The following is an 18,949-nucleotide window of genomic DNA, read 5'->3' on the forward strand; positions in this document are numbered from 1 at the left end:
GCACTTTACCTCCTCTGACCCTCGGTGTACGTGGCAGGGAATACACGCCCTGACTGACTATAAACCAACTAGCTTTGTTCCATTTACCAACAGTGCTTCACTCCCTGATAAGCTGAACAACTTTTACGCTCGTTTCGACCAGATGATAATGATATCTTCAATAAACGATCCTCCACCGATGACAACCCACTTGTACTTTCCACTTCGGACGTCAGTCGCATGCTGAGTAGAGTGAATGCACGGAAGGCAGCTGGCCCTGATGGTGTACCTGGCCGTGTGCTGAGTGCTTGTGCTGTGGAACTTGCGGGTGTCTTCGCTCTCAACAGAACTACACACTGCATAACCCACCTCAATAATTTCCAAGTGCTTTAAAAGACTAGTTCTTTCTCACTTGAAATCCTGCCTGCCTGCTACGCTGGACCCACACCAGTTTGCTTATCGTTGCAACAGATCCACCGAGGACGCTATCTCAACAGCACTACACACTGCACTAACCCACCTCGCTTGGAAGCATAAGGAAGCATAAAGTAATCTAAATCTCCCTGGTAGGCGGCTGCGTCGACCTTGGACCTCAGAAAATAAAGTGGACCCACACCAGCAGATGACATGGGACACCAAACCGCCACTGACTGTGGAAACTTTACAGGGTAGCTCGAACAATGTGGATTCCGTGCCTCTCCTCTCTTCCTCCAGATTCTGGGACCTTGATTTCTATAGGAAATGGTCCTTGGTCTTCCAGGACCAAGATGGCATCGCGATCACACTGCGAGGCTCAGCGTCTTACCGGTTTTAGTGATGTTATACTTCTGTACTTAGCTATCTCCAGTTTTCTTGCGCAAATAACTCTTGCGAACTACAGTTACGACAGACAGACACTTTTGGAAATTAACATTCACTGCACAAACACCGGATTCAGCATCGGTTGGACTTTAACCAGCTTCAAAACAACACCCCTCCCCCATCTTGGACTTTCCGATCATCTTTCTTTGTTCCTGCTTCCCAAATACACTCCAGTCATGCAGAGGATTAAGCCTTCAACCAGAACTGTAAAGTTCTGGATGGATGGGGCTGACTCCTTCCTTCAGCAACAGTTCCAGCACACCGACTGGAGTGAGTATGCTGCCCGAGCCTGCACAGGCTCACACATCCACTTGGACACCTACACTAACTCTGTCCTGAAATGCATCAACAAGCGCTCAGGGTACAAGCGTCCTCTGTACCGCCCACTGGAGTCCCTGGCAATATGAAGAGACTAATAGCTATAGCCAAGCACTGCTACAAACGACGGATTGAGGAGCACTTTACCTCCTCTGACCCTCGGCGTATGTGGCAGGGAATACACACCCTGACTGACTATAAACCAACTAGCTTTGTTCCATCTACCAACAGTGCTTCACTCCCTGATGAGCTGAACAACTTCTACGCTCGTTTCGACCAGATGATATTGATATCTTCAATAAACGATCCTCCACCGACGACAACCCACTTGTACTTTCCAATTCGGACGTCAGTCACATGCTGAGCAGAGTGAATGCACAGAAGGCAGCTTGCCCTGATGGTGTACCTGGCCGTGTGCTAAGAGCTTGTGCTGTGGAACTTGCGGGTGTCTTCGCTCACATCTTTAATGTTTCGCTTGCCCAGGCAGCTGTACCATCTATCTTTAAGTCAGCCATTATTGTGCCTGTGCCTAAGCATTCTACTGCTTCAGACTTTAATGACTTTCGACCTGTAGCACTCACCCCAATAATTTCCAAGTGCTTTAAAAGACTAGTTCTTTCTCACTTGAAATCCTGCCTGCCTGCTACGCTGGACCCACACCAGTTTGCTTATCGTTGCAACAGATCCACCGAGGACGCTATCTCAACAGCACTACACACTGCACTAACCCACCTCGCTTGGAAGCATAAAGTAATCTAAATCTCCCTGGTAGGCGGCTGCGTTGACCTTGGACCTCAGAAAATACAGTGGACCCACACCAGCAGATGACATGGGACCCCAAACCGCCACTGACTGTGGAAACTTTACAGGGTACCTCGAGCAATGTGGATTCCGTGCCTCTCCTCTCTTCCTCCAGATTCTGGGACCTTGATTTCTATAGGAAATGGTCCTTGGTCTCCCAGGACCAAGATGGCATCGCGATCACACTGCGAGGCTCAGCGTCTTACCAGTTTTAGTGATGTTATACTTCTGTACTTAGCTATCTCCAGTTTTCTTGCGCAAATAACTCTTGCGAACTACAGCTACAAGAGACAGACTCTTTTGGAAATTAACATTCACTGCACAAACACCGGATTCACGCAATCTTTGACTGTCTGTCTTATTCCTCTCTTCTCCTCAAAGAATTCTTTGAGCGTCAATCTTCCTTCCTGGTGATACTTAATCACTAATTTTAAGTTTGCCATAATAATTAACATTCCCTAATCAGAAGCCCTGGATGAACAGAGAGGTTCGCACTCTGCTCAAAGCCAGAGATGCTGCCTTCAGATCAGGACGCCGGGAAGCATACAGCTTGGTCAGAGCTAACCTGAGGAGAGGAATAGCTATAGCCAAGCACTGCTACAAACGCCGGTCCTGATTCACAAAAAAAACAAAAGCAGATGCACATAAATGGAAAAACCTAATGCGTACAAAAGAAGGGCAAAAAACAAGACTGGTGGTCTGAGATTTCTTACCATGGCATCCCTCAGCATAGAAGCGCTCAGGGTACGAGCGTCCTTTGTACCGCCCACTGGAGTTCCTGGCAATATGAAGAGACTAATAGCTATATCCAAGCACTGCTACAAACGCCGGATTGAGGAGCACTTTACCTCCTCTGACCCTCGGCGTATGTGGTAGGGAATACACACCCTGACTGACTATAAACCAACTAGCTTTGTTCCATGTACCAACAGTGCTTCACTCCCTGATGAGCTGAACAACTTTTACACTCGTTTCGACCAGATGATATTGATATCTTCAATAAACGATCCTCCACCGACGACAACCCACTTGTACTTTCCACTTCGGACGTCAGTCGCATGCTGAGCAGAGTGAATGCACGGAAGGCAGCTGGCCCTGATGGTGTACCTGGCCATGTGCTAAGAGCTTGTGCTGTGGAACTTGCGGGTGTCTTCGCTCTCAACAGCACTACACACTGCACTAACCCACCTCGCTTGGAAGCATAAGGAAGCATAAAGTAATCTAAATCTCCCTGGTAGGCGGCTGCGTTGACCTTGGACCTCAGAAAATACAGTGGACCCACACCAGCAGATGACATGGGACCCCAAACCGCCACTTACTGTGGAAACTTTACAGGGTACCTCGAGCAATGTGGATTCCATGCCTCTCCTCTCTTCCTCCAGATTATGGGACCTTGATATCCATAGGAAATGGTCCTTGGTCTCCCAGGACCAAGATGGCATCGCGATCACACTGCGAGGCTCAGCGTCTTACCGGTTTTAGTGATGTTATACTTCTGTACTTAGCTATCTCTAGTTTTCTTGCGCAAATAACTCTTGCGAACTACAGTTACGACAGACAGACACTTTTGGAAATTAACATTCACTGCACAAACACCGGATTCAGCATCGGTTCGACTTTAACCAGCTTCAAAACAACACCCCTCCCCCATCTTGGACTTTCCGATCATCTTTCTTTGTTCCTGCTTCCCAAATACACTGCAGTCATGCAGAGGATTAAGCCTTCAACCAGAACTGTAAAGTTCTGGATGGATGGGGCTGACTCCTTCCTTCAGCAACAGTTCCAGCACACCGACAAGAGTGAGTATGCTGCCCGAGCCACCACAGGCTCACACATCCACTTGGACACCTACACTAACTCTGTCCTGAAACACATCAACAACTGTGTGGACTGACTTTGACTGTCTGTCTTATTCCTCTCTTCTCCTCAAAGAATTCTTTGAGCATCGATCTTTTTTCCTGGTGATACTTAATCATTAAATTTAAGTTTGCCATAATAATTAACATTCCCTAATCAGAAGCCCTGGATGAACAGAGAGGTTCGCACTCTGCTCAAAGCCAGAGATGCTGCCTTCAGATCAGGACGCCGGGAAGCATACAGCTTGGCCAGAGCTAACCTGAGGAGAGGAATAGCTATAGCCAAGCACTGCTACAAACGCCGGTCCTGATTCACAAAAAAAACAAAAGCAGATGCATATAAATGGAAAAACCTAATGCGTACAAAAGAAGGGCAAAAAACAAGACTGGTGGTCTGAGATTTCTTACCATGGCATCCCTCAGCATAGAAGCGCTCAGGGTACGAGCGTCCTTTGTACCGCCCACTGGAGTTCCTGGCAATATGAAGAGACTAATAGATATAGCCAAGCACTGCTACAAACGCCGGATTGAGGAGCACTTTACCTCCTCTGACCCTCGGCATATGTGGCAGGGAATACACGCCCTGACTGACTATAAACCAACTAGCTTTGTTCCATCTACCAACAGTGCTTCACTCCCTGATGAGCTGAACAACTTTTACACTCGTTTCGACCAGATGATATTGATTTCTTCAATAAACGATCCTCCACCGACGACAACCCACTTGTACTTTCCACTTCGGACGTCAGTCGCATGCTGAGCAGAGTGAATGCACGGAAGGCAGCTGGCCCTGATGGTGTACCTGGCCGTGTGCTAAGAGCTTGTGCTGTGGAACTTGCGGGTGTCTTCGCTCTCAACAGCACTACACACTGCACTAACCCACCCCGCTTGGAAGCATAAGGAAGCATAAAGTAATCTAAATCTCCCTGGTAGGCGGCTGCGTTGACCTTGGACCTCAGAAAATACAGTGGACCCACACCAGCAGATGACATGGGACCCCAAACCGCCACTTACTGTGGAAACTTTACAGGGTACCTCGAGCAATGTGGATTCCGTGCCTCTCCTCTCTTCCTCCAGATTCTGGGACCTTGATATCCATAGGAAATGGTCCTTGGTCTCCCAGGACCAAGATGGCGTCACGATCACACTGCGAGGCTCAGCGTCTTACCGGTTTTAGTGATGTTATACTTCTGTACTTAGCTATCTCCAGTTTTCTTGCGCAAATAACTCTTGCGAACTACAGTTACGACAGACAGACACTTTTGGAAATTAACATTCACTGCACAAACACCGGATTCAGCATTGGTTCGACTTTAACCAGCTTCAAAACAACACCCCACCCCCATCTTGGACTTTCCGATCATCTTTCTTTGTTCCTGCTTCCCAAATACACTCCAGTCATGCAGAGGATTAAGCCTTCAACCAGAACTGTAAAGTTCTGGATGGATGGGGCTGACTCCTTCCTTCAGCAACAGTTCCAGCACACCGACTGGAGTGAGTATGCTGCCCGAGCCTCCACAGGCTCACACATCCACTTGGACACCTACACTAACTCTGTCCTGAAACACATCAACAACTGTGTGGACTGACTTTGACTGTCTGTCTTATTCCTCTCTTCTCCTCAAAGAATTCTTTGAGCGTCGATCTTTCTTCCTGGTGATACTTAATCATTAATTTTAAGTTTGCCATAATAATTAACATTCCATAATCAGAAGCCCTGGATGAACAGAGAGGTTCGCACTCTGCTCAAAGCCAGAGATGCTGCCTTCAGATCAGGATGCAGGGAAGCATACAGCTTGGTCAGAGCTAACCTGAGGAGAGGAATAGCTATAGCCAAGCACTGCTACAAACGCCGGTCCTGATTCACAAAAAAAACAAAAGCAGATGCACATAAATGGAAAAACCTAATGCGTACAAAAGAAGGGCAAAAAACAAGACTGGTGGTCTGAGATTTCTTACCATGGCATCCTTCAGCATAGAAGCGCTCAGGGTACGAGCGTCCTTTGTACCGCCCACTGGAGTTCCTGGCAATATGAAGAGACTAATAGCTATAGCCAAGCACTGCTACAAACGCCGGATTGAGGAGCACTTTACCTCCTCTGACCCTCGGCGTATGTGGCAGGGAATACACGCCCTGACTGACTATAAACCAACTAGCTTTGTTCCATCTACCAACAGTGCTTCACTCCCTGATAAGCTGAACAACTTTTACGCTCGTTTCGACCAGATGATAATGATATCTTCAATAAACGATCCTCCACCGATGACAACCCACTTGTACTTTCCACTTCGGACGTCAGTCGCATGCTGAGTAGAGTGAATGCACGGAAGGCAGCTGGCCCTGATGGTGTACCTGGCCGTGTGCTGAGTGCTTGTGCTGTGGAACTTGCGGGTGTCTTCGCTCTCAACAGAACTACACACTGCATAACCCACCTCAATAATTTCCAAGTGCTTTAAAAGACTAGTTCTTTCTCACTTGAAATCCTGCCTGCCTGCTACGCTGGACCCACACCAGTTTGCTTATCGTTGCAACAGATCCACCGAGGACGCTATCTCAACAGCACTACACACTGCACTAACCCACCTCGCTTGGAAGCATAAGGAAGCATAAAGTAATCTAAATCTCCCTGGTAGGCGGCTGCGTTGACCTTGGACCTCAGAAAATAAAGTGGACCCACACCAGCAGATGACATGGGACACCAAACCGCCACTGACTGTGGAAACTTTACAGGGTAGCTCGAACAATGTGGATTCCGTGCCTCTCCTCTCTTCCTCCAGATTCTGGGACCTTGATTTCTATAGGAAATGGTCCTTGGTCTTCCAGGACCAAGATGGCATCGCGATCACACTGCGAGGCTCAGCGTCTTACCGGTTTTAGTGATGTTATACTTCTGTACTTAGCTATCTCCAGTTTTCTTGCGCAAATAACTCTTGCGAACTACAGTTACGACAGACAGACACTTTTGGAAATTAACATTCACTGCACAAACACCGGATTCAGCATCGGTTCGACTTTAACCAGCTTCAAAACAACACCCCACCCCCATCTTGGACTTTCCGATCATCTTTCTTTGTTCCTGCTTCCCAAATACACTCCAGTCATGCAGAGGATTAAGCCTTCAACCAGAACTGTAAAGTTCTGGATGGATGGGGCTGACTCCTTCCTTCAGCAACAGTTCCAGCACACCGACTGGAGTGAGTATGCTGCCCGAGCCTGCACAGGCTCACACATCCACTTGGACACCTACACTAACTCTGTCCTGAAATGCATCAACAAGCGCTCAGGGTACAAGCGTCCTCTGTACCGCCCACTGGAGTCCCTGGAAATATGAAGAGACTAATAGCTATAGCCAAGCACTGCTACAAACGACGGATTGAGGAGCACTTTACCTCCTCTGACCCTCGGCGTATGTGGCAGGGAATACACACCCTGACTGACTATAAACCAACTAGCTTTGTTCCATCTACCAACAGTGCTTCACTCCCTGATGAGCTGAACAACTTCTACGCTCGTTTCGACCAGATGATATTGATATCTTCAATAAACGATCCTCCACCGACGACAACCCACTTGTACTTTCCAATTCGGACGTCAGTCACATGCTGAGCAGAGTGAATGATAACTTCCCCCAATAACTTCCAAGGGGTTTAAAAGACTAGTTCTTTCTCACTTGAAATCCTGCCTGCCTGCTACGCTGGACCCACACCAAATTGCTTATCGTAGCAACAGATCCACCGAGGACGCTATCTCAACAGCACTTCACACTGCACTAACCTACCTCGCTTGGAAGCATAAGGAAGCATAAAGTAATTTAAATCTCCCTGGTAGGCGGCTGCGTTGACCTTGGACCTCAGAAAATAAAGTGGACCCACACCAGCAGATGACATGGGACACCAAACTGCCACTGACTGTGGAAACTTTACAGGGTACCTCGAACAATGTGGATTCCGTGCCTCTCCTCTCTTCCTCCAGATTCTGGGACCTTGATTTCTATAGGAAATGGTCCTTGGTCTCCCAGGACCAAGATGGCATCGCGATCACACTGCGAGGCTCAGCGTCTTACCAGTTTTAGTGATGTTATACTTCTGTACTTAGCTATCTCCAGTTTTCTTGCGCAAATAACTCTTGCGAACTACAGCTACGAGAGACAGACACTTTTGGAAATTAACATTCACTGCACAAACACCGGATTCACGCAATCTTTGACTGTCTGTCTTATTCCTCTCTTCTCCTCAAAGAATTCTTTGAGCGTCGATCTTCCTTCCTGGTGATACTTAATCATTAATTTTAAGTTTGCCATAATAATTAACATTCCATAATCAGAAGCCCTGGATGAACAGAGAGGTTCGCACTCTGCTCAAAGCCAGAGATGCTGCCTTCAGATCAGGATGCCGGGAAGCATACAGCTTGGTCAGAGCTAACCTGAGGAGAGGAATAGCTATAGCCAAGCACTGCTACAAACGCCGGTCCTGATTCACAAAAAAAACAAAAGCAGATGCACATAAATGAAAAAACCTAATGCGTACAAAAGAAGGGCAAAAAACAAGACTGGTGGTCTGAGATTTCTTACCATGGCATCCCTCAGCATAGAAGCGCTCAGGGTACGAGCGTCCTTTGTACCGCCCACTGGAGTTCCTGGCAATACGAAGAGACTAATAGCTATAGCCAAACACTGCTACAAACGCCGCATTGAGGAGCACTTTACCTCCTCTGACCCTCGGCGTATGTGGTAGGGAACAACACCCTGACTGACTATAAACCAACTAGCTTTGTTCCATGTACCAACAGTGCTTGACTCCCTGATGAGCTGAACAACTTTTACACTCGTTTCGACCAGATGATATTGATATCTTCAATAAACGATCCTCCACCGACGACAACCCAATTGTACTTTCTACTTCGGACGTCAGTCGCATGCTGAGCAGAGTGAATGCACGGAAGGCAGCTTGCCCTGATGGTGTACCTGGCCGTGTGCTAAGAGCTTGTGCTGTGGAACTTGCGGGTGTCTTCGCTCACATCTTTAATGTTTCGCTTGCCCAGGCAGCTGTACCATCTATCTTTAAGTCAGCCATTATTGTGCCTGTGCCTAAGCATTCTACTGCTTCAGACTTTAATGACTTTCGACCTGTAGCACTCACCCCAATAATTTCCAAGTGCTTTAAAAGACTAGTTCTTTCTCACTTGAAATCCTGCCTGCCTGCTACGCTGGACCCACACCAGTTTGCTTATCGTTGCAACAGATCCACCGAGGACGCTATCTCAACAGCACTACACACTGCACTAACCCACCTCACTTGGAAGCATAAGGAAGCATAAAGTAATCTAAATCTCCCTGGTAGGCGGCTGCGTTGACCTTGGACCTCAGAAAATAAAGTGGACCCACACCAGCAGATGACATGGGACACCAAACCGCCACTGACTGTGGAAACTTTACAGGGTACCTCGAACAATGTGGATTCCATGCCTCTCCTCTCTTCCTCCAGATTCTGGGACCTTGATTTCTATAGGAAATGGTCCTTGGTCTTCCAGGACCAAGATGGCATCGCGATCACACTGCGAGGCTCAGCGTCTTACCAGTTTTAGTGATGTTATACTTCTGTACTTAGCTATCTCCAGTTTTCTTGCGCAAATAACTTATGCGAACTACAGCTACGACAGACAGACACTTTTGGAAATTAACATTCACTGCACAAACACCGGATTCACGCAATCTTTGACTGTCTGTCTTATTCCTCTCTTCTCCTCAAAGAATTCTTTGAGTGTCGATCTTCCTTCCTGGTGATACTTAATCATTAATTTTAAGTTTGCCATAATAATTAACATTCCCTAATCAGAAGCCCTGGATGAACAGAGAGGTTCGCAATCTGCTCAAAGCCAGAGATGCTGCCTTCAGATCAGGATGCCGGGAAGCATACAGCTTGGTCAGAGCTAACCTGAGGAGAGGAATAGCTATAGCCAAGCACTGCTACAAACGCCGGTCCTGATTCACAAAAAAAACAAAAGCAGATGCACATAAATGAAAAAACCTAATGCGTACAAAAGAAGGGCAAAAAACAAGACTGGTGGTCTGAGATTTCTTACCATGGCATCCCTCAGCATAGAAGCGCTCAGGGTACGAGCGTCCTTTGTACCGCCCACTGGAGTTCCTGGCAATACGAAGAGACTAATAGCTATAGCCAAGCACTGCTACAAACGCCGGATTGAGGAGCACTTTACCTCCTCTGACCCTCGGCGTATGTGGTAGGGAACAACACCCTGACTGACTATAAACCAACTAGCTTTGTTCCATGTACCAACAGTGCTTGACTCCCTGATGAGCTGAACAACTTTTACACTCGTTTCGACCAGATGATATTGATATCTTCAATAAACGATCCTCCACCGACGACAACCCACTTGTACTTTCCACTTTGGACATCAGTCGCATGCTGAGCAGAGTGAATGCACGGAAGGCAGCTGGCCCTGATGGTGTACCTGGCCGTGTGCTAAGAGCTTGTGCTGTGGAACTTGCGGGTGTCTTCTCTCACATCTTTAATGTTTCGCTTGCCCAGGCAGCTGTACCATCTATCTTTAAGTCAGCCATTATTGTGCCTGTGCCTAAGCATTCTACTGCTTCAGACTTTAATGACTTGTGACCTGTAGCACTCACCCCAATAATTTCCAAGTGCTTTAAAAGACTAGTTCTTTCTCACTTGAAATCCTGCCTGCCTGCTACGCTGGACCCACACCAGTTTGCTTATCATAGCAACAGATCCACCGAGGACGCTATCTCAACAGCACTACCCACTGCACTAACCCAACTTGACTGTCAAAACTCATAGGTGAGTATGCTGTTAATCGATTTTAGTTCTGCATTCAACAGAACAATTCCGTCTATGCTGATATCCAAACTCAACCATCTGGGTATCAGCACATCACTCTGCCACTGGATTTTAGACTTCCTGTCTAACAGACCTCAATCTGTTAGATTAGGCAAACTTCATTCATCAACCATCACCTTGAACACTGGCATTCCACAAGGTTGTGTTCTTAGCCCGATTCTGTACTCTCTCTTCACCCATGACTGTGTACCTGCCTATGGTTCAAACACCGTAGTCAAATTCGCAGATGACACCATGGTGATAGGCTTGATTACAGACAATAATGAAACGCCCTACCGGGATGAAGTACAGCATCTGTCCTTGTGGTGCCAAAACAATAACCTGGTACTAAACACGCTCAAAACAAAGGAGATCGTCATGGACTTCAGACGGACTAGGAATCAAGCTCACGCCCCCATTTACATCACCGGAACTGCAGTGGATGAGGTGTCCAGTTTCAAGTTCCTTCGAGGACATCTACCATAAACGCTGCCTGGGCAGGGCACGAAAATCACTATAATATCACTACTGCACTTTATGTAAATTATGTAAATAATGTTATATATTGCACTTCTGGTTAGATGCTAACTACATTTCATTGGCCCTGTATTGTACTCTGCACAATGACAATGAAGTTGAATCTAATCTAATCTAATTTACTTTAATCAGGGAACATAACTTTGGACCACTCAGGAGCAGTCCAGTCCTTTTTCCTGACGCTGTCTCTTGTTCAAGAGTGGCTTGGCATAAGGAATATGACAGATGAAACCCATGTCTTGCATACATTCAAATTTTATGACCAGCACCTGTATGTGCTTGTATAATTTAAACTACTGATTCTTAACATTGAGGTTGCCCAGAAGCTCAATGTTGTATTGCAACTCTTCGCTTCCACATTAAATTACCTGACGCTGGATTATAACTTACTTCTGAACGTCGTCGTTCCATTGTCTTGGGCATGATTTTAATGTGTGAGCAATCTTTTTGTGCTGACTATATGCAGGTGTATTGTTTAACATTCGGATTCTGACTGGTGTTCGCTCAGAAGCTTTTACATTTTTCGCTTCCACCTTAAGTAATGCAGCAGTAACATTAGCTAACTTGAAAATCTTAAAGTAAGGCGTTCGGACAAGAGTTTCAGAAGGGCAGGCTGGCTCACTGTGGTTACGTGTTTGTTGGTTTACTGGCATTATAAATATATCAAAGATAGTTGGAAACTTTGTGAAAGGACTTTTGTGTTGCCTTATCAAAGTAGCCAACACTTTAAAATGTTAATGTCTATGGATGTTGGGTATGTTAAAAGTATTAAAAACATTACAAAACACTTCAACGAATGATATATATTTATACGCCATCCCAATCCCAATATATTTGCCTGTAATGGAATGTAATGGAATATATTGGAATCGGGACGTTCCGGGAGCCACCTGGTGGATTGATGCAAAATTGCGGGTAAAAGGCCCAAACTTTGAGGATTTTTAGCTCCCACCACGTGTGCCCAGGACTCGACCCCGGGCTCTGCAAAAAAAATCGTCTAGGGGCCGCTGCGCGCTAGGCCGATAAGGTCCACCAAGCAGCGTATCATATATGTGGATTGGGATGGTGTGGTACTACGAAGAGGTAAGCAAATGCTATTTTCTCGATTAAATGGCCTTTCGGAACTAAGACCCCACCACCACCTGTTAGGTCTAAATGGAATTGTGGACACATACTCCCATTTGTGGCCAGATGGGAGTATGTCAGTGTAGTTTTTATTTATTTTTTATTAAGTTAATGCAACATATGATTGGTCATTTGAAAATGGTACTCGGGCAGCTAGTACTTAACCTTTTCCATGTTAAATATTTCAGATTATTCCAATTTTGGACATTTCAATTCCAACATTACTGATTATACAGAGTCTTGTACAAAAAAAGAAGGCATAGATTTGAAAACGTTCAACGTACACATGTATCATTGTCACAAGCATTTTAAAATGTGTACTGCGTACACATTTGAATTTGATATGTATTTTTTGAAATTGTGATGGAGAAAATAAGGACAAGTATTAAGAATTGAAATCTAACAGAGCATTTGGAATCAGAAAGTAGTTTATTTAACCTTAAGGTGGTCAACATACAATAGCAGAGAGTACTATGTGAATGTGGACAAAGAAGATGTTTTCACAGAGATATTTATATAGGTAGTTTATACGTCATAACCATAAGATAATCACTCGATGTTTCTGCAAGCTTAGTTTCCTTAGAGACATCTCAGTTTGATATACAAGATGTGGTTTGTTCTAATAAAGCATTGACCTCGAGCTGACCTGACATACACTTAGTTTGTGAGTTCTGTTGATGATTAGAAATTAACATACAGACAAACAAGCAGACAAGTTCTTTCAACAGAGACATATAAAAATTACCATTACAGAAATATCTGAGTTTGGATATCCCTATCTTACTCATTTTCCTTCAGAAAAGGGTACTTAAATATCAGAGCTTTACACACTTGCACATACTCATTTGTAGATGTATTCCTTTGAAGCATAATTTAAAACAAATGAAAAAAAAAACAAAAAAACAGAGGAATTCAATACTAAAATACCTACATGCAACATTGAGACATGCTTTGGTACTGTGTTCTTATAATGTTTTTTTGTGAATTGACTACACTCAGAGTCAGAGTCAGAAAACAGCGCTGGCCCACAGCAGGCTCAGTGTCACTTCGTCAGCAGTCATGGGGGTCCAGGTGTATGGAATGGCGTTGGTCTCTTATAGAACAGCGTTGGGCTCTAAACGTGTGAACACATGCTCGTTAACACGTTATTAAAAATTTGCGTGTTGACACGTAAAATTTTGTCGTGATAACGTGACCAAAATTGACACGTTTACACGCTTCTTAAGGTTTTTGCCAATGGGAGGCCTCAAATCCGGGCGTACTTACATATTCATGATAGGATTTACATCACACCCTGTAGCTGACACGAAACATAAATCCTTTGTGAACGTAGTCCCTACGTTTCATCTGAATTATTCATAACATAGTGAGCTAAGCACTGACCTGTGGCTACGTTGAGCCCTACATGAGCAGTGTGAAGACAGCAATATTAGTAAGCTGATCCCCATAGCAACTGGAAGTTTATGTTTCACAATAAAAAAACTGGTGTTTAGTACCTTAAAATTTGTAAACATGCATATTATTATATAACTTCATTCATAACATGCTCTAAAGCTTTCCATAATTTTATAACAAACAAACATCACTATTCACTATTCATATGTGTGTGACACATACTGAGGCGTAATTCATTCACATTGATTAATTATGTGCATTATTTTAATAGCATACTGCTAAACAATACGGTGTCAATACAAACCCATAGTGAAATTAACTTTCCAGATCCTCCTCTTTCTGTAAACATGTATACTATGTTTAAATATACATTAATTTACTCATGTGTTATTTAATTATGTGTATATACTTATATATGTTAAGAGAGGATAAATCTCCTTCAAAATTAAATTGAACAAAAAAAATCTGAATTAAAAAAGATCTTTTTTCAGCAGTAAATTCAGTGGGCCATGCTTTGGTACTGCGTTCTTATAATGTTTTTTTGTGAATTGACTACACTCGGCTCAGAGTCACAGTCAGAAAACAGAGCTGGGAGTGTTCTTCGTCAGTAGTCATGGGGGTCCAGGTGTATGGAATGCCGTTGGTCTCTAAGCGTGTTGGATTTGACCATGTTTTTTTATGAGATTTTGTATAAACATTATACATATATAAATACGTTTAAAAGCACGCACGCACACACACACACACATATATATATATATATATAAACCCCTCATTTCAACCACCACTGAACTGCTGAAAAAGCCCTTTTATAATTTAGAATTTTTTGTTCAATTTCATTTTGAAGGAGATTTATCCTCTCTTAATGTATATATAGAAGTAGATACACATAATTAAATAAAACATAAGTAATTTAATGTATATTTTAACATATACATGTTTACAGAAAGAGGAGGATCTGGAAAGTTAATTTCACCATGGGTTTGTATTGACACTGTATTGTTTAGCAGTATGCTATTAAAAGAATGCACATAATTTATCAATGTCAAATCTCAGTATGTGTCACACATAGTGTGAGAGAATAGTGATGTTTGTTTGATATAAAATTATGAAAAGCTTTAGAGCATGTTATGAATGAAGTTATATAATATTATGCATGTTTACAAATTTTAAGGTACTAAACACTAGAGGTTTTTTATTGTAAATAAACTTCCAGTTGCTATGGGGATCAGCTTACTAATATTGCTGTCTTCACACTGCGCACGTAGGGCTCAACGTAGCCATAGGTCAGTGCTTCGCTCACTATGTTATGAATAATTCAGATGAAACGTAGGGACTACGTTCACAAAGGATTTATGTTTCGTGTCAGCTACAGTGTGTGATGTAAATCCTATCATGAATATGTAAGTAGGCCCGTATGGATTAGTTAAATGCTGTTTTAACTACAATAACTGAAAAATATCACTGGTGAACGAGACAAAATACATATTCAAATATAACTGATATCACAACAAAAATATAGAATTAGAAACCGTACATAAAAACCCAAACAAAGTGTAGTGTAGCGAAACTGGTGGACTCTCTCTTTGTCTGTGTGTAGATGGATATAATCTCGGTGTGGGGACTAAAACTTGTTTACAGACTCACATTTTTAGTTATACAAATACACACGTTTTTTTGTGTGTACGATTGTTTACATGTGTAAGGAAGAGACGTTATAAAAAAATAATTAAATACTCTATAAAGGACTTAAATCCAGGATAATAAGTCTGAATTAATGAAGACATGGCCCCTGTGCATAACTCGTGCGGGAGCTGGCAACGCCAGCCATGGAGCTTTCCCATTGAAGCCAGTTTGCTACGGTCTCTTTTAAATATCATTTGATTAGAATACAACATTTTACATGTGCTTAATGAATATATTTTTTGTTAAATATTGGTTTTAATCATAAATGTGTTGCTTTGTCAGTTAGCAAAGTTACATCAGCCAGTAATGTTAAGCTACAGCCCGGTCTCACACCTACTCGTGATATAGTAATCTACAATTCATGACATATCGCATATTTTCAGCATGAATTGCAGTCTCCTATATATGTGACTATATCACGAGTAGGTGTGAGACCGGGTTGTAAGCTATCACTACCTCAGGATGTAAAGGTCTTCCATGTGTCTTAGCAAATTGCAAATAATTTAAATAAATGTTTTACAGTTACTGAAAGACATCTACGAAGAAATGTACTGCTTAAATTTTAATTGTTATTTTATTATTATGTTTTTTACAGTATATTTGTATGTTAGCGTCTGCTAATGTTAGCTAGCATCCAGTTAAAATTTCTCCTGTTCCACCTTAAACAGAGTGACAGTTATTTTCTGATGAAACAAGAACAAAAAGTAACTGCTTCAGCATTTAAAAAAGAACAGAAAACTCCAGTATTGTGCTTGTAAATATGGATTAACATTTAGTGCTAGTTTTGCTATGGCATATATATATATATATATATATATATATATGTATATATATATACACTGTGTGTGTTTTGAAAATAACATTGTGTTTGGTATTTAATATGCAGACTTTAAACTTTGGGAATTGTGTCAGTATAACAATTAATTTATGTTTTGTATTATTTATTCCAGATTGCAAACATATGTTCCTGCACTTTTTTAAACTTCTGGGGTTTTTTTAACTTCCTGCTATATATAGTGTGTTGAAAAAATGCATATTTGACAACACAAGAAATTGTATAAAACTTTATCTAGACAGTATAATAATTACATTAAGCAAGACCATAAATATTTTGCACAAATCACTTATATAAGCCTTTTAAAATTCTAGTAAACTGAATGGAGAAAAAACACATAGGGAAGAAATATGAGCATCTGCAATATCTTCAGACCATTCAGCTATTTATTATAATGTTTGTAACAGCTATTTAATACTAAAATTTAATTCAAATCAAATTGTATTTATATAGCGCTTTTCACAACAAAAAGTCGTCACAAAGCAGCTTTACAGAGATCCGGGTCCAAGCCTCCTATGAGCAAGCCAGGGGCAACAGTGGCAAGGAAAATCTCCCTCAGCACATGAGGAAGAAACCTTGGAAGGAACCAAGACTCATACGGGGAACCCATCCTCCTCGGGTCGACACCGGAGACACAACAGAGAACAGAACAGAAGTAAAAGTGAAATGGTGACAGATGATGTAATGTAAATGTAGTACATTAGTGATGTATGAGTCTGAGGAAGGAGAAGGTGATCAGGGATTCTGTGTGAGTTAAAAGTAGGTGCAGAGTTAATCTGAGATAAAACAGCATGATAGTGTAGATGAGACAAGGCCAGGATCTTGTACAGGATACACAGGGGCTGGATCAGGGCAACACCTGGAGAGCAGCAGGACATCTCAAAGCATGAGAGAGAGACAGGAGAAAGAAAACCAGACAAAGGGAACAAAAAAATACAGAGGTTAGTAGGGTCATGGTAAAGAACGGGCAAATTTGTCCTGCGAAAAAAGCTTCCACGGGTCAGGCAAGAGAACCCAGCGGCAGACAGCGCGTTGGCGGTTACTAGAAAGCTAACTAAAAAAGCTGTAGCTATGGTAGTATGACAGGGTTAATACAGAACAGTGATAATTAACCTGATGCTGTGTATGGGGAAAAAAGCTTGTCCCATTTAGGGGTGGGGTGGGCATGGCTAGGTCCCAGAGGAGATTTCAGAGCACCTGTAAGTCCAAAATCGATGACCAAAGGAGATTCACGGTGAATGTAGTCTTCTAAGACCAACCCACCCTTGAAACTTCTGTCAAAACTCAAGCAAACCACGAAGCAGACTCTAGAGAGATTCCAGAAGCAAAAGACCTTATCAGCAAAATCCATAAAAACAATAATGAAAGCAAAGACTGGCAAAATGCAAATGAAATAATGTCAAATAACTGCAAAGAGTATCTTATAAAAATGAACTTGGCATAAAAAGTAAGGAAATTTGTGTTTGGTAGATTATTTTTTTGTTGTTGTAACAATGCTTATTGGCAGTATGTCTCATACCGTTGGAAAGCCTGTTAATTTCCCCTTTAAACGGTGCCACATTTGTAAGGAACATGCATTTGTGGGATGAGCAGTAGAGCTGAGAATGTGGGTTGCGCCTCTTTAAAAGGTAAATGTGGCATCATTTAACAGGCTTTCCAACTGTATAAGATTTATTGCCCAGAAGCATTGTTACAACCAGGAAATAATCTACCAAACACAAATAACACAATTTTAAGAAATTTTTTTATTGTTTTTTGTAGAAATTTTTAAACAGAATTATATTTCTTAAAAAGTTTAGCTTTTTCAAAGTTTCTGTAAATACAAGGGTGTGTTTAGTGTTGAGTGATATTTTTTTTAGAACTGGTCTAAACTACCTCCATGATAAAGTTTTTATAGCAAAGTTGTATAATTAGTGTTCATTGTAAGTTGAACCAGAAAATTTGCACTGAAATATTTTTAATATGTTTACTGTATCATCTTTCAATAAGAATATAATTAATTAATATAATGTGTGTGTGTGTGTATTTATTTATTTTTTTTCCACATAAGATATCAACACAGAGGTGTCTTACACGAGGGGAAAAAAATTGTTGAACTGATGGAAGATGAATGCTGATGCAGCACCACAGACACTTGTGATAATGGGCATTGCAGCAGTGGTAATGGGCAGTCTTTGAATTTACCACAGCCTTCATGAAGCATTTTAGACAGCTGAAATTCGGTGTGGCTTTTTTGATGAGCTGAACAACTTTTACACTCGTTTCGACCAGATGATATTGATATCTTCAATAAACGATCCTCCACCGACGACAACCCACTTGTACTTTCCACTTTGGACATCAGTCGCATGCTGAGCAGAGTGAATGCACGGAAGGCAGCTGGCCCTGATGGTGTACCTGGCCGTGTGCTAAGAGCTTGTGCTGTGGAACTTGCGGGTGTCTTCTCTCACATCTTTAATGTTTCGCTTGCCCAGGCAGCTGTACCATCTATCTTTAAGTCAGCCATTATTGTGCCTGTGCCTAAGCATTCTACTGCTTCAGACTTTAATGACTTGTGACCTGTAGCACTCACCCCAATAATTTCCAAGTGCTTTAAAAGACTAGTTCTTTCTCACTTGAAATCCTGCCTGCCTGCTACGCTGGACCCACACCAGTTTGCTTATCATAGCAACAGATCCACCGAGGACGCTATCTC

This window comes from Hoplias malabaricus, chromosome 16 (assembly GCF_029633855.1).
Source record: "Hoplias malabaricus isolate fHopMal1 chromosome 16, fHopMal1.hap1, whole genome shotgun sequence".
NCBI lineage: Eukaryota > Metazoa > Chordata > Actinopteri > Characiformes > Erythrinidae > Hoplias > Hoplias malabaricus.